This window comes from Ovis aries, chromosome 20, assembly GCF_016772045.2.
Source record: "Ovis aries strain OAR_USU_Benz2616 breed Rambouillet chromosome 20, ARS-UI_Ramb_v3.0, whole genome shotgun sequence".
NCBI classification, from domain to species: domain Eukaryota; kingdom Metazoa; phylum Chordata; class Mammalia; order Artiodactyla; family Bovidae; genus Ovis; species Ovis aries.
This window is the reverse complement of record NC_056073.1, coordinates 20110022-20123809: the sequence shown is the minus strand read 5'-3', so window position 1 is coordinate 20123809 and position 13788 is coordinate 20110022. Positions and strand designations below refer to the sequence as shown.

Genomic DNA, 13788 nt, shown 5'->3' with positions numbered 1-13788 from the left:
CTCCACATCACGGCATCTGGAATGCGGCCAGAAAATTCTTCAGCTCTCTACAAGAGGATGAGGACGTTCTTGACTTTTGCAGAGTTAAACACTTGGAGAAACTTCAGGAAGAAAGCACTTGGTGCAAGGTTAAGCTAGCTGGCCCACCAGTCCTGCAAATTTTCATTTCCACGATTCTTAGCATGTTTATTCTCTTCTTGCCAGTGGCCAAAGGACACGTTTAAATGTCTTATTTCCTCCAGGGAGCCTGGAGAGAAGCAACCAGCACCTTAATACAGGAAATCGTGAAGAGATTTAACACAGGCTCCTGTATAACTTCCCTTCCCCCAGCCTCCGCCCCCACCTCCAGCCACACTGAGTCTGTCGGCTTCTTCCTGCAACAGAGACTAGACGGCAGTTCACCTCTGCTCCCTGAGGTCCCTGTGAGTCCGAGGAGCTGGAGTCTGGTCTCGGGAAAACCCCACCCTCCCACAGCTGATATTGAACCGGAGGCGCTTCAGTGCCACCTTCCCAAAGTGGTTCTTTGGGGGCTTTCCAATACAGGATTAAATTTCAGAAGCCTGCAAAGCACAGAAGAGAAAGGTGGGTTCCTGTAAGGATTTTTTTGTCTTGTTGACTGTGAACCAGGCTGTTCTGAATTGCGTGTCCACATGGCTTTTCTCGTAGGCTGTGTTTTCAACCTGTGTATCTGGTTGAGGCTTATTCATTTATAGGAATGTGGAAGGAAAAGAGTGAGAGGGGAGAAGACCTTTGGGGATTTTAAATTTGTGCATCTTTGGATAAAGAATGCTGCCCAGCAGAGTACCTAGAACACGGAGCTGAGTCTTCTTCCCTTTGGAGAGAAATCTCATGAGAAGTTGCATTTGGAGGCTTCAATATAAAGTAAAAAAGTTTACCACCTGCCTTTCCTTCACAGCAATATAAACCCCTCCTTAGATTTTTCTTTTCTTTTTTTTTTTTTTTAGTCCTTTCTGAGTTTTGTTCCTTTCAGTTAAAGATGTCCTAGGGGATTTTCTGACACAAATATAAATAGGTGTTTCTAATTTGGGGTGCTATTGAGTTATAAGAAATAAACAAGCACTGTGTTCAGGATCTGGTGGACTGCCGTGTTGTTTTCCAGAACTTGCTGTGAATCAATTGTTCTTCCTGAAGCTTCCTGAAGCTAGATGCAAGTGCCTCTCAAGTGATGGCTGAGAAAGCTAATTTTATTTGCTCTCTTGTGATTATCGTCTACAGGATCCTGTTTTCCTTGTTGTTGTTTAGTCACTAAGTCATGTCCAACTCTTTGCCACCCCATGGAGGGTAGCCTGCCAGGCTCCTCTGTCCATGGGATTTCCCAGGAAAGAATACTGGAGTGGGTTGCCATTTCCCTCTCTAGAGGATCTTCCCGACCTAGGGATTGAACTCTTGTCTCCTGCATTGGCACGCAGATTCTTTACCAGTGAGCCACCTGGGAAGCCTTGCTCCCTTTAGCTGGTTGCTTTTTTCAGTCCTCACTGGGGCTTGAAATGATGTGTCCACTGAGACCCAAAGCGGGGGTTGGGGTGGGGGGCGGTTGGTCAAGGTTTATTCAAATAGCACTACACACAGCATGTTTCTATGATTTTTTTTTTGCCTCTTATGTTTTTATTGTTTCATTTTTGTCCTCATAAGCAACTCTTTCTCTAGGAGAAATATTTTATAGTAAGTCCGTAAAATATCAGTCAACTTACACCTGTTTATTTGAACGTTGACAGTTCTTTCCTTTACAGCTCTTTTCTTTCCTGAACTTTATTTCTTTCAGATGCTGAACATTTCTTGCCACTTTTGCATTTCACCCCAGCCACAGTCTCCTTCCATTCTGTTCTCCATACTCTGCTATAGGGTTCTTGGGAAAATGCAATTCTGATAATGTCACTTTTCAGTGAAATACTTCCATTGCACCCCACTGCTTTTAGCCTTGCTTCCTATAAGGTTGTCCAGGGACTGGCTGCCTCAGGACCAGCTGCAAGGGCAGCTTGTTAGAGATGCTAGTTTTCCATCCCCTCCCAGACTGACAGAATCTGCATTTTAACCAGGTCCCTGTGTAGTTCACATGCACTAAAGTTCGTGAAGCCCCAGCTTAAACTCTGATCGTTATCATCCCGCCAGCCTCACCTCTCACTCCTGACTTTCCAGCTGTATCCAGTACCTTATAAATATGTGAGAGCTCTGCTGCTTGCCAGTGTCTAGGTGTGCAGTTCTCTCTGTCCCCAACAACTTCATTCATCTTTTCCACCTAACTGCTCACTGCAGGCTGATTCTCCACCCGCCTCATCCAGTCCACCTTATACTAAGTGCGCCTCAAGTCTGTGATTTTATGGCACTTAGCAAAATGCTTCTGCCATAGCCCTTAGTACATTAAATGATGGTTGCTAGGTTTATTTTCATCCTTGAGGAGTTACTGGTCATTGATTTCTGAATGCATAATCCTTGAACCAATGCCAGATACATAGCTTGTACTCAGTGTTTTTGAATTCATGAATGAATGGATGGATGGACCCATGAATGGATACATTGTCCCAAGAACCCCATATCTTCAGACTGAGATCTTGAGTTTGGAGTTTTCCAAGGAGATTGCCAATCTCTATAACATTTTCCCACACTCTCCTTTATGAAATTTGCTGGATTCTTTTCTTCACCACATATTTTGAGTACCTCCCATGTGCTATACCTTTTTGAATCTTTTTTTTTTTTAAAATTTCACCATGAATAGCTTCTCCTGGGAGGTGTTTCTCTATCAATGCCCCCATTCTCCACCACTCCATTCTCCGACTCTCCAAGACGGAGACTTACTCATTTTTCAGCAAATATGTATCGAACACCTTTCCCACACCAGTTACTCTCAAGGAATATGATGCCCGAAGACAGAGATGTGAGTCCTGCCTCCATGTAGTTGCCCACAGAGAGGGTGTGTTTTTTTATTTTCCTTGATCTTGCTGCTTCTCAAAAAGCCTGAAGGAAAACTGGAAGCCTCATCTCTAACCAAAGCTGGCACATCCAAGTGAAGACAGCAGGAGTTCGAAGGCAGAGTGATTTAGTTGAAAGAAAGTTGGGCTGTGTTTCAGCATCTGATTAGTCCATTACGAGCAACTCCCTTGCCAAGTGACCTTGGGTGGGGCCACATCCATCTTGTGGACCTGGATTTTCTCAACTGGTGAACAAGACAGACAGTGATAAAGAAAAAAAGCCCCTGTCTTCATGAGCGAACAGAGAAGATACTATCCAGGGACCCTATGCACTCAGGTCTGTCATGTCACCAGAGGACTTGAAAAGCAGGACTCGGTTGTTCCCTGGGTCAGACTGGCAAAGAGGAGATCTTAAGGGAGTCATTCCATATGCCCAGGGCTTAGCCATTACATTGTCTTTGTCACCTTCCAAGGAACACAACGAGGCAGTGGCTTCCAGGGAGCAGCGCCCTGCAGCTTTGAGGAGTCCACTTGGCATTCACTGCTGGGTGGAGAGCTGGTTTGAAGTAGGGCAGCTGAGGAGGGAGGTAGTGTCATCCTCAGGCAATCTCTGCTTTTGGAAGGCAGCCAGGAGAAGGGAAGGATGTGGCTCCACCAAGTAGTGCGTGAAAAATCCAGGAACCTATGAGACACGGAACAAAGAAGACATCCCGGACCCCAGCTGTGTGCGGCATGGCTGCGAGGACTTCCGTCCCGATTACATTGGGTTTTTTTCTAGTTTGTGTTCATTTCACCTAGATTCAGAGGTTGGGAGCCAGCCTTGGTTTCCTTGGTCCCCAGGCTTTGTACCTGCATGGAGTGCATACACAGCTGGGAGGAAACAAATACTTTCTATTTGTTCTCCAGACACAACCACTAGGCTTAGGCTGCAGCAGACTCTTTAGGCTTTTGCAAGGGACCACCCTTCCCCTGTCTGAGCCTTCCCTTCCTGCTCCATCATTGTGTGAAGCTTCCAAATGAAATGCCTTCCAGACATCCTGAGTTCCTTCTTGATTCCTATTCCTTGAGCATCTCTTTGCCTCAACATTTCCTGCACAACCAACCTTGCCACCTAGCAGGCAAAGTATTTTCTGCCGGTCATTTCCTAGCCTCTCAAGTTAGCATTACACCTTGTAGCAACAGATAAAAGAGGTTCGCCTGCGTGAGGCATCGTGGGTCTGTTGTGGGTCTCGGGATGTGTCTGAGATCAAGCTCGCCTGTACCGGATGAACAATTTTTTTTTTTTTCATCAAAGGCATAGAGTGGGCTTAGAAAGAGGCAGACCCACTTCTGAATCCTCCATCTGCCACTTCCTTTAATAAGTGGTTATATATCGAGTCTTAGATTTCTTTCTGAAAATGCAGATAATATTTACCAAGCAAGGTAGTAAAGATTAGTCATTTATAAAGTACCGAATATGTTGCCTCAAAAAATAGATCAGGAGAGGGAGAGGGTGGGATGATTTGGGAGAATGGCATTCTAACATGTATACTATCATGTAAGAATCGAATCGCCAGTCTATGTCCGACGCAGGATACAGCATGCTTGGGGCTGGTGCACAGTGATGACGCAGAGAGATGTTATGGGAAGGGAGGTGGGAGGAGGGTTCATGTTTGGGAACGCATGTACACCCGTGGTGGATTCATGTCAATGTATGGCAAAACCAATACAGTATTGTAAAGTAAAATAAAGTAAAAATAAAAATAAAAATAAAATAGATCAGATCTCAAAAGAGGAAGCTAACCAAGATGGTGAAAATGATTTAAAAAAAAAAGTCATGTGCAGAATAATTGAAGGAGCCAGGGGATATTTGGAGTAAGAAGTAACTCTTGTAGTCCACGAAAGTTAAAGTGTTAGCCACTTAGTTGTGTCCATCTTTTTGCGACCTCACTGACTGTAGCCTGCCAGGCTCCTCTGTCCATGGAATTCTCCAGGCAAGAACACTGGAGTGGGTTGCCATTCCCTTCTCCAAGGGATTTTCTTAACCCAGGGATCAAACCCAGGTCTCTTGCATTGCAGGCAGATTCTTTACCATCTGAGTCACTGGGGAAGCCCCGTAGCCCATGAATGCTGCCTTCAAATATTTAAAGGTGGTTGTGTGTGGGAAAAGTGGTCAACATGAGTGGAAATTATAAGGTAAAAAGTCTTAGCTCAATGTACAGAATGATTTACCCACCATCAGAATTGTCTAAGCTGGGTAAGCTGCCTTGTGGCAGGGTGAACGCCCTGTTCTGGGCAGTATTCCAGGACCCTGGAAGCATGGCCGGGATGTTCCCAAAGGGATGCCTGCACTGGGTGGAGTGTGGGTGATGACCTCAAGGTCTTTCCCGCTCAAATCTACTAAGAGCCTTGTGATATCAGGGTTCAAGTCCAAGCCACCAAATAAAGGTATACCAAAAAAAATTTATCAGGCTACAGAGTGCCTGAGGCTGCCTTTTGACTAGCTAGCCCTACCCATCGTCTGTGATGCTTTTAAAATAGGTTCTTTGCAGCAACAATCAAAAGGTTCGACTTCCAGGAAAAAGAAAAAAAGAAAGGAGAACAATGAGATGGGAAAAGTTCACTCCAAACCACTCTTCTTGGGTTACTCTCCAACTAGATTGTGGGTTAACTCCTTGTGTTACAAACAGGTTTCTATTTGATGGCAAATTGCCACATTTTAGGATATTTTCAACTGCACTGGGGTCAGGCAAGTCATAGCAAGACTCAAATTTTTGTCCTTGATTTCTATTCTGTCTATAAAACAAAAGCACAGCAATATGACTATGTATTCTTTGTCATCCAGAAATCTCATTTTTTTTTTAATTTTCATTTTTAATTGGAGGATAGTTGCTTTACAACATTGTGTTGGTTCCTGCCATACAACAAGGTGAATCCACTGGAATTATGGCTATTACTGTATCCCCTCCCGTTTGAGCCTCGCTCCCACCCCTCTAAGTCATCCTGGAGCACTGCCTGAGCTGTATGCACTACACAGCAACTTCTCACTAGCTAGCTATTTTACACATGGTAGAGCTACTCTCTCAATTCATCCCACCCTCTCTTTCCCCCTGCTGGGTCCACAAGTCCATTCTCTATGCCAGAAATCTAATTTTAAGAAGCGCAAAGTAAAGTAATGCCATCTTCTAAATTGCAGGGATTGTAAGTGAAGTATTTCCCTTTGGGGGCAAGAGGAGAACTGGCTGTAGCTGGCTGCCTGCTCTAAGTTCACCAACCATTATTTTCCACCCACCTTTCCTTTTTCTGCTAAGTGAGCAGCATGATAACAACTTTCTGCCAGCGAAGGACCTGGAGACTTTTATAAAAAGGAGAATTTAGCTTAGGCAGAGAGGGACCTGTACTCAGCATCCACTGCTCCCTAGGATGTTTTGCTCATACTTCATCCTTCTAGGACTCAGAAGAACTTTCTGGTCTTGTCATTTTTATCCCTCACATCTTTCCGCAGTTGCTTGGGCAGCATCTTGGCATGCTTTTCGTCTTCGCAGTGTTTGTTTTGAAATCTCAGGGAAAAGAAACTGTTGTTCTTTCAACAGAAGCGGACATCAACGGATGATGTGTTTTGTCAAATCAAAACAAAACTACAGTATATTTTATTTTCCAGGTTTACCTAGGTTTCTTGAAAACAATTTTAAAAAATCCTTTTGAAATATAATCAACTATGCAGGACAAAAATCAGAGAAATCCATGCAGAGCAGCACGTTTATTTTTAGATGCACATCAGCAAGCAGCACAGCATAGCAAAGCAACTGTCTAACGTCCAAACTAAGGCCCTGGGAATTTCCTCTAACAAGCCTGCACTTCCGCGCATTGTTACAGTACAAAGGGGCCTGAGTGCAGGGCTCCGGGTGACCCCGCCCACCGTGAAATCTGGAACCTGTCACTCCTTAAGTCTACATGGTCCTCAGGGCCGGGGTCACTGTGCAGGTCGCCCCGGCAGCTCTGGGCACATTCAAATGAGTAGATGTGTATGCTTATTTCATCTAAAAATATCTCAGAGACCACTGATGGCGTTTCAGAAACAAAGGTTCAGCTTTCTATTTTTGGCTGTGGATCTCCTCAATCCTCACCCTTGTGGTGAAGTGGACTCTGGTCTAGCCCAGAAATGGGGCTAACTCTGGGTTAGATTATAATTAATAAAGTGGTTTTAAAGCATATTTTATATATATATATATATATATATATTTTTTAAAGCATAGATGCCTATACACACAGCCCCAACACACACACACACACACACACACACACACACACACACACACACACACACACACACAGGAAAAGAAATCTGACACCTGAGCCACCTAGATCTTTCATATTATCCTAGATTAGTTTCTGATTCTTGATTTATCTGCAAAATGGATGCAACAAACCTCACATCCTATTAGTTTGAGGAGAAATAACATGCAGCATTACAAATAAACTGACCCAAACTAGACTTCCACTTAAAGTTTTGTATTTTGGCCCTAATATACTTTAAGTTGACTCTAAGAAACTATTGTCAGAATCTCGGTTAGTGCTGGGTTAGTCGATGGAAAGTCTTTCTTCTCTCTAAAGTGACATACAATTTGTTGTGTTTAGTTGCTAAGTCATGTCCAACTCTTTTGCCACCCCATGGATTGTAGCCCACCAGGCTCCTCTGTGCATGGAGTTCTCCAGGCAAAGAATACTGAGGCGGGTTCCCATTTCGTCCTCCAGGGGATCTTCCCTACCCAGTGATGGAACACACATCTTCTGCATTGGCAAGCAGATTCTTTACCACCGACCCACCTGTGTAGCCCTCTTGTAAGAATATTTGCCATCAAGTCTCCAGGGGTTTTTGTTGTTTGGAGGGTCTGCGTGTTTTGCTTTTGTTTTGTTTTGGTTTGGCTTTTTGCCCTTGCAGAGGAAGAGTCCTCATTTGTTACTAAATGGACACACTATGCTTGGAGAGTTTTCAGGCCTTTGTCAGTCTCTCCCCACCCCGGGGAAGGTTAAGGCTGCCAAGCTCAGGGCTGTGTCGGGGATTACCAGGGAAGAGGAAGAGTGGGTGTCAGATTTGCAAGCAGGGGTCCATACCTGCCCTGTGGGGTCTACTGTCTGCATCCCAGCAGCCGCCTATGAGGATGGGGTCCGGCATGATCAGACACCCCTGGGGACCTGCGCAGAGAAACGCCAGCCCTGAGCCCGGATGAGATGGCTGGGCTTTTTAGGCAGGTGGACGGCCAGGCCACCTCTGGGCCCACAGATGCAGGAAAAGGTGTTCTAGTCCTTCGGTGAAAAATGTGCAAATGTTAGTAAAAAACGCCTTTATGGATTGTTTTGTTTGCAAGTGTTTATTATCAGACACTCCTCAGGGGTTCACAGGGCAGGTCGCGAATGTCCGAAGTAGGGCCTGGGAATTTCCTTCCACCAAGGCTGTGCTTCCTCTCTTTGTTACTCCTCAAAGGACAAGTGGAAGCATTGCTCGAGAGCCTTACTTAACCCTTTCTTCTGTCCGCCTGCCCCATCACAGACAAATCCATTTGTCAGCCTTTGAAGAAGCAGAAAAATTGCAGACTTGGGTTGTGTGGGGACACCCACAGGTGCATATGCAGACAGGCTGGTATATATGTGTGTGTATATGTGTGTATATATGTATATGTATTTATGTGTATATATGTGTGTATATATGTTTGTATATATGTGTGTGTGAATGTGTATATGTGTGTATATGTGTATGTATGTGTATATGTATATGTTTGTGTATATACATGTATATGTTTGTATATGTGTGTGTGTTTGTATATATGTATGTATATGTGTGTATGCATATGTATGTGTATATATAAGTGTGTGTGTGTCTTAGTCGAGAGGAGTTAGATAATAAAGCATAAAACGTACTTCTTTTTTTAAAACTTTTTCTTTTTTATTGGAGTATAGCTGATTAACAGTGTTGTGATAGTGTCAGGGGGACAGCAAAGGGACTCAGCCATCATATATGTGTATCTATTCTCCCACAAACCCCCTGCCCATCCAGGCTGCCACATAACACTGAGGAGAGTTTCCTGCATTGCACAGTAAGTCCTTGTTGGTTATCCATTTTAAATATAGCACTGTGTACTTGTCCATCCCAAACTCCCTAATTACCTCTTCTCCCAACCTCCCCGCTCCAACCATAATAAAACTTACTTCTTTTTTAAAATTCTCTTTCAGTATTACTACATACACCCAGTCGTTGAAATTTCTACTTTATTTACCAAAACATACTTTCATAGTAAAAATGCTCACCCAATTTTAGCTCCCTGTCCCCAGAGCAGGCCCCTCCTAGGATAATGGTTGTTGTTCCCCTTTGGAGTTGGTAAAATGAGTGGAAAGATCTTTCATGAGCCAAGTTCTTTATGGAGCATAGGCCGCCTGCCTGAACTCCACTAGGGACCAAGGGAAAGCAGAAGTTCTGCCTGTGAGAAAGTTCAAGCCCGTCTGATGTATTTATACCTGTCTGCGACACATACACGCATGCCTTGTAGTGGGAGTACAAAGCAGTCAGGGAACTGTGTGATCCAAGTCCAGGAAGATCAGAAGAGGAACCCAAGCCCTTGTGTAGCCAGAGATGCTATTATGATATCAGACACATTTTTCTGGTGACTCCATTGTCCTCAGCTCTCCAAGCACCAACACAGCCAAGTGCACGCATACAGGCACACATACACACACGGAGGACACACAATTCACTCTCAGGAGACAGCTCTGCCATCTCAGAGGAAATTGCCTCTCAACCCCGGCTTCACAAAAGTTCCTTCTTCCACATCCATCTCTTCTCATTCTTTTCCTGCCTCCAAGGAAGAGACAGGCCTTTGCTGCATCCGGAGCTTGGCTTTAACCCCATCTTATCTCCCAATAGGCTTTTCAGATGGCACAGTGGTAAAGAACCTGCCTGCAAAGGCAGGAAACACAGGAGATAAGGGTTTGATCCCTGGATCGAGAAGATCCCCTGGAGAAGGAAATGGCAACCCATTCTAGTATTCTTGCCTGAAGAATCCCATGGACAGAGGAGCCTGGTGAGCTATAGTCCCTGGGGTCGCAAAGAGTCGGACATGACTGAGAACACACACCCACTCACCCTCCCAATGGCATCACTACCTCACTACACTCTCCTCTGATTGGCTCCTCCCACTGTCATTTAAACCTCTGTAGGACCATCTCGTGGCAGAACCTTTACTGACCACGCAGCTACTCTTCATCTTCCTTTCCTCCTCACCATGAAATGCAAGAAAGAACTGTTGATGTTCACGTCCTGTGTCATAATTAACTACTCAACCAGCAAACAGCTCTGTTCTGTCTCCTCATCTTCAGACTTCCAAGACTCTCTGTGACCTCCATGCCCCCAAGCCGCCCTCACTTCCTTGTTTACAGCATGTGACCTTGTGGACTACACCCTCTGTGCTCTCCTCCTGCCTTCTGGGGTTCCAGAGTCTCTGAGTTTCTAACTACTCAGTTTTCTTTGCAGGTTCCTTTCACCTACTGTTCCTGCCACTCCCCAATGGCCACAATCTGGACCACCTTCCCTTCTCCATCTCCATCACCCCCCTGCTGAAATTCACCTCTCTGTCCAGAGTTCTCTTTTCTCCCTTCTCTGTTAAGTAAACTATTGATCATCCAAGGGCTCAGGCACTCAGTCCATGTTCGACTCTTTGTGACCCCACGGGCTGTAGCCTGCCAGGCTTCAGTCCATGGAATTCTCTAGGCAAGAATACTGGAGTGGGTTCCCATTTCCTAATCCAGGTGGTCTTCCCGACCCAGAAATCGAACCTGTGTCCCTTGCATTTCCTGCCTTGGCAGGCAGGTTCCGTACCACTAGCACCACCTGGGAAGCCCTCATTGATCATCCAAGTCTGCCTGAAATGCCACCAGATTACTTCCTTTTTACGTCTTTCCATCCATGAGCTGATTTGTCCTCCAGGCATCCTCGCAACCCTTCCTTATAGTGCCTTTCATATTTGTATTCTCAGTAATTGTTCCCATACACTTATTTCCTAGAACATAGAGATGCTTCCTCATTCATCTTTGTATTCCTCATCCCCAGCACAGCTCCTGGCACACTGGGTTTTTCACTAAATTATAAACAGTGGAGAATGTCAAAGGGTCATTTAACAGACACTTTAGTGAACTTGTCCCTAAGTTAAATAACAGTAAATGTAAATGGCTTTACTCTTTGGGGATAAATGGTATTAGTAAATTTTTATTTAGATATATATTTAAATTTTAAAAGTGCAAAAATTATATTTGAATTTAATTTTTAAAGTTAAACAACTCACATTTAGACTACTAACAATATTTCACTTTTCTTCAAGATGGAAGTTAGGATCCTGAGCGCCTCCTATTTGAGTGTTCGGCCTCTGTTTAAAAGCAGAAAGGAATGACAATTTGGATTTCATGTCGGATTAAATTTTCCCTCAGGGAGAATGTCTGAATGTGTCATGAATGACCCTGAATTTTCATGCACCTGAAGTGGGGTTGCCATGGTGGAGCAGGGCTAATATTTTGCCAAGGTTTTGCCACTTCACTATGCAGCTGGCATTACATAAAGTTTCCCCAGCTGCACCTGCAGGTCTTTTGAAGCCACGGAGATGGATTTGCTGAATTGTTTGAAGGAGAACCAGGGGCAGCCCAGGAGAATCAGCCTTATCACTGAGTCAGTACCAAATCTACTCAAGGTCCTGTCTCCCAGGAGCTCAAATGCACGGGTGGGTCTCAGAAGGTCGGGCCAGAGGCTCATCCAACTCTGGGTGGTGATAGTATTCTACCTCCTCTCTGGGGCTATGAAGAGGAAACATAGGAACTGCTATTTATGTTGAAAAATGTCATTCCTTTAAATCTCTACATTAGGTTTTTGTAATAAAATATTAAAATAAATATTAAAATATAAACATGTAAAATATTAGTACAAAAGAGCAGGAAACGGCAGGTAAAATATGAGCCATAGGTAGCATGGTTTGTCCAAGTATGGTTGAGAGATGGCTGGAGCACTGGTCAATATGCAGATTGCCAGGCTCTACCTAGATCTATGAAATCAAGGAGGAATGTGGGGCAGGAAGCAGGAAGTAGAGTTGAGCTGGGGAATCCACATTTTTTAAACCAGCACTTTAGATGGTTCCTCTGAAGTCTGATGGACATTTTATTATGCATCAATAACAATATATAGGAAACACCTGGCAACCTGTGTTTAGAAAAGTGTCTACACTGGGCAGGTCGTGCAATGGTAAAGAATCTGCCTGCCAGTTCAGGAGATGCAAGAGATGCTGGTTCCATCCTTGGGTCAGGAAGATCCCCTGGAGGAGGGCATGGCAACCCATCCTTGCCTGGAAAATCCCAGGGACAGAGAAGTCTGGAAGGCTACAGACCACGGGGTTGGAAAGAGTCCGACACGTGTGTGTCGCGTGTGCACACTGGGCACCCCGACCTTCTGTGCACCCCACTGGGGAGCTTAATGGTTTTGCCATCGGGGCTCATCTTTGATGCAGTAGGCTTCCTGCTGAATGTGTGGCCCTTTCGTGGGCTCCAGGTTTGGAAGAGAATCCTGTACCGTAGCATCCTTGTAGCACCCTTCACACTGTCATTTTTAACAATTTGTGTGTCTATGTCTTGGCAGCTTGTCTCAGCATGATATATTATAGAAGCAAGAGCTGGATTTAGGATTTGGATCTACCCCAGATTCTTCCATTTCTTTGATCGCCAATCTATGTCATTCTTAAATGAGACTTGACAAGTTGATTAACCTTTCCAAGCTTCCCTTTCTCAAGCGGGAATAGCTAACCAGCTCCTAGCGTATTATGAATATTAAACATCATGCACACAGTTTTTTTAAAGGCACTCAGCACAGACCCTGTGACAGAGTGGATTCTCAGCAAGAGAGAGCAATTGAAAATCACAACAAATGAACAAGCTCCCACTGCATAGCACAGAAGACTGCATTCAATATTCTGTGATAAACTATAATGGAAAAGCATATTTAAAAAGAATGTCTATGTATATATGTAAATATATGTATAACTGAATCACTTTGCTGTACAACAGAAATTAACAACATTATAAATCAACTATATTTCAGTAAAAAAATAACAACAAAAGTTTCATCAACACCAACCACTCAGGAAAAGAGATTAAGTAATTTGTCCAAACTTACTTAGCCAGTAAGTGGTAGAACAAGGACGTAAACCAAGGTAGCCAGGTGCCACAGCCCATGTCCTCAATATTTTATAGCAATCCTAATAATGTGCAACCTGGGGAGTCATTATTAACAAACAGGAAATGAGCACTAGACTATAGTGTGTTATGTGCCAGGATATAGCAGTAGACAAACAAGGCCCTTCCTTGGACATGAGGGTGGGGCCAGGAAAATCAAAGGATAGAAGAAGAGCTCGCAGATCTTTTTAATGCAGTTCAGGAAATGCCTTGATGGAGGCAAGTGACAGGCAGAGGTGCACACACAACTAGGAGTTATAGCAGCTTCTTGCCTGGAATGACATTGACTTGGGCCTTGAAAGACAATGGGCATTAGACCAGTGAAAATAGGGGAAGAGGGCAGTTCTAGGCAGAGGCTGGAGAACACGCTGCTGGCAGGGCACAGAGGAGGGTCAGAGAGGGGAGAGTAAGAAGAGAAGAAAGTGATGGAGAAAAGTGAAGCTGGGAGGGTAGGCAGAAGCCCTAATGATTCAGGGTTTTAGCTGAAGACAATTGTATGTCAAGCTTCCCAGGTGGCTCAGTGGTAAAGAATCTGCCTGCCAATGCAGGAGATGCTAGTCAATCCTGGTTTGGGAAGATCCCTGGAGAAGGAAATGACAACCCACTCCAGTATTCTCACCTG

The 13788-nt window shown here is 44.4% G+C and overlaps 1 protein-coding gene across 6 annotated transcripts in view; it reads left to right on the top strand.

Annotated features, from left to right (window-relative positions):
* The first annotated feature begins 395 nt into the window (after positions 1-395).
* Positions 396-13788, top strand: part of ADGRF5 (adhesion G protein-coupled receptor F5) — a 113573-nt gene continuing 100180 nt past the window's right edge. For all 6 annotated transcript variants that reach the window (XM_060403672.1, XM_042237487.2, XM_060403670.1 and 3 more), the window contains exon 1: positions 396-582. The gene's annotated coding sequence lies outside the window, so the exon portion shown is untranslated. The remainder of the gene's footprint in view (positions 583-13788) is intronic.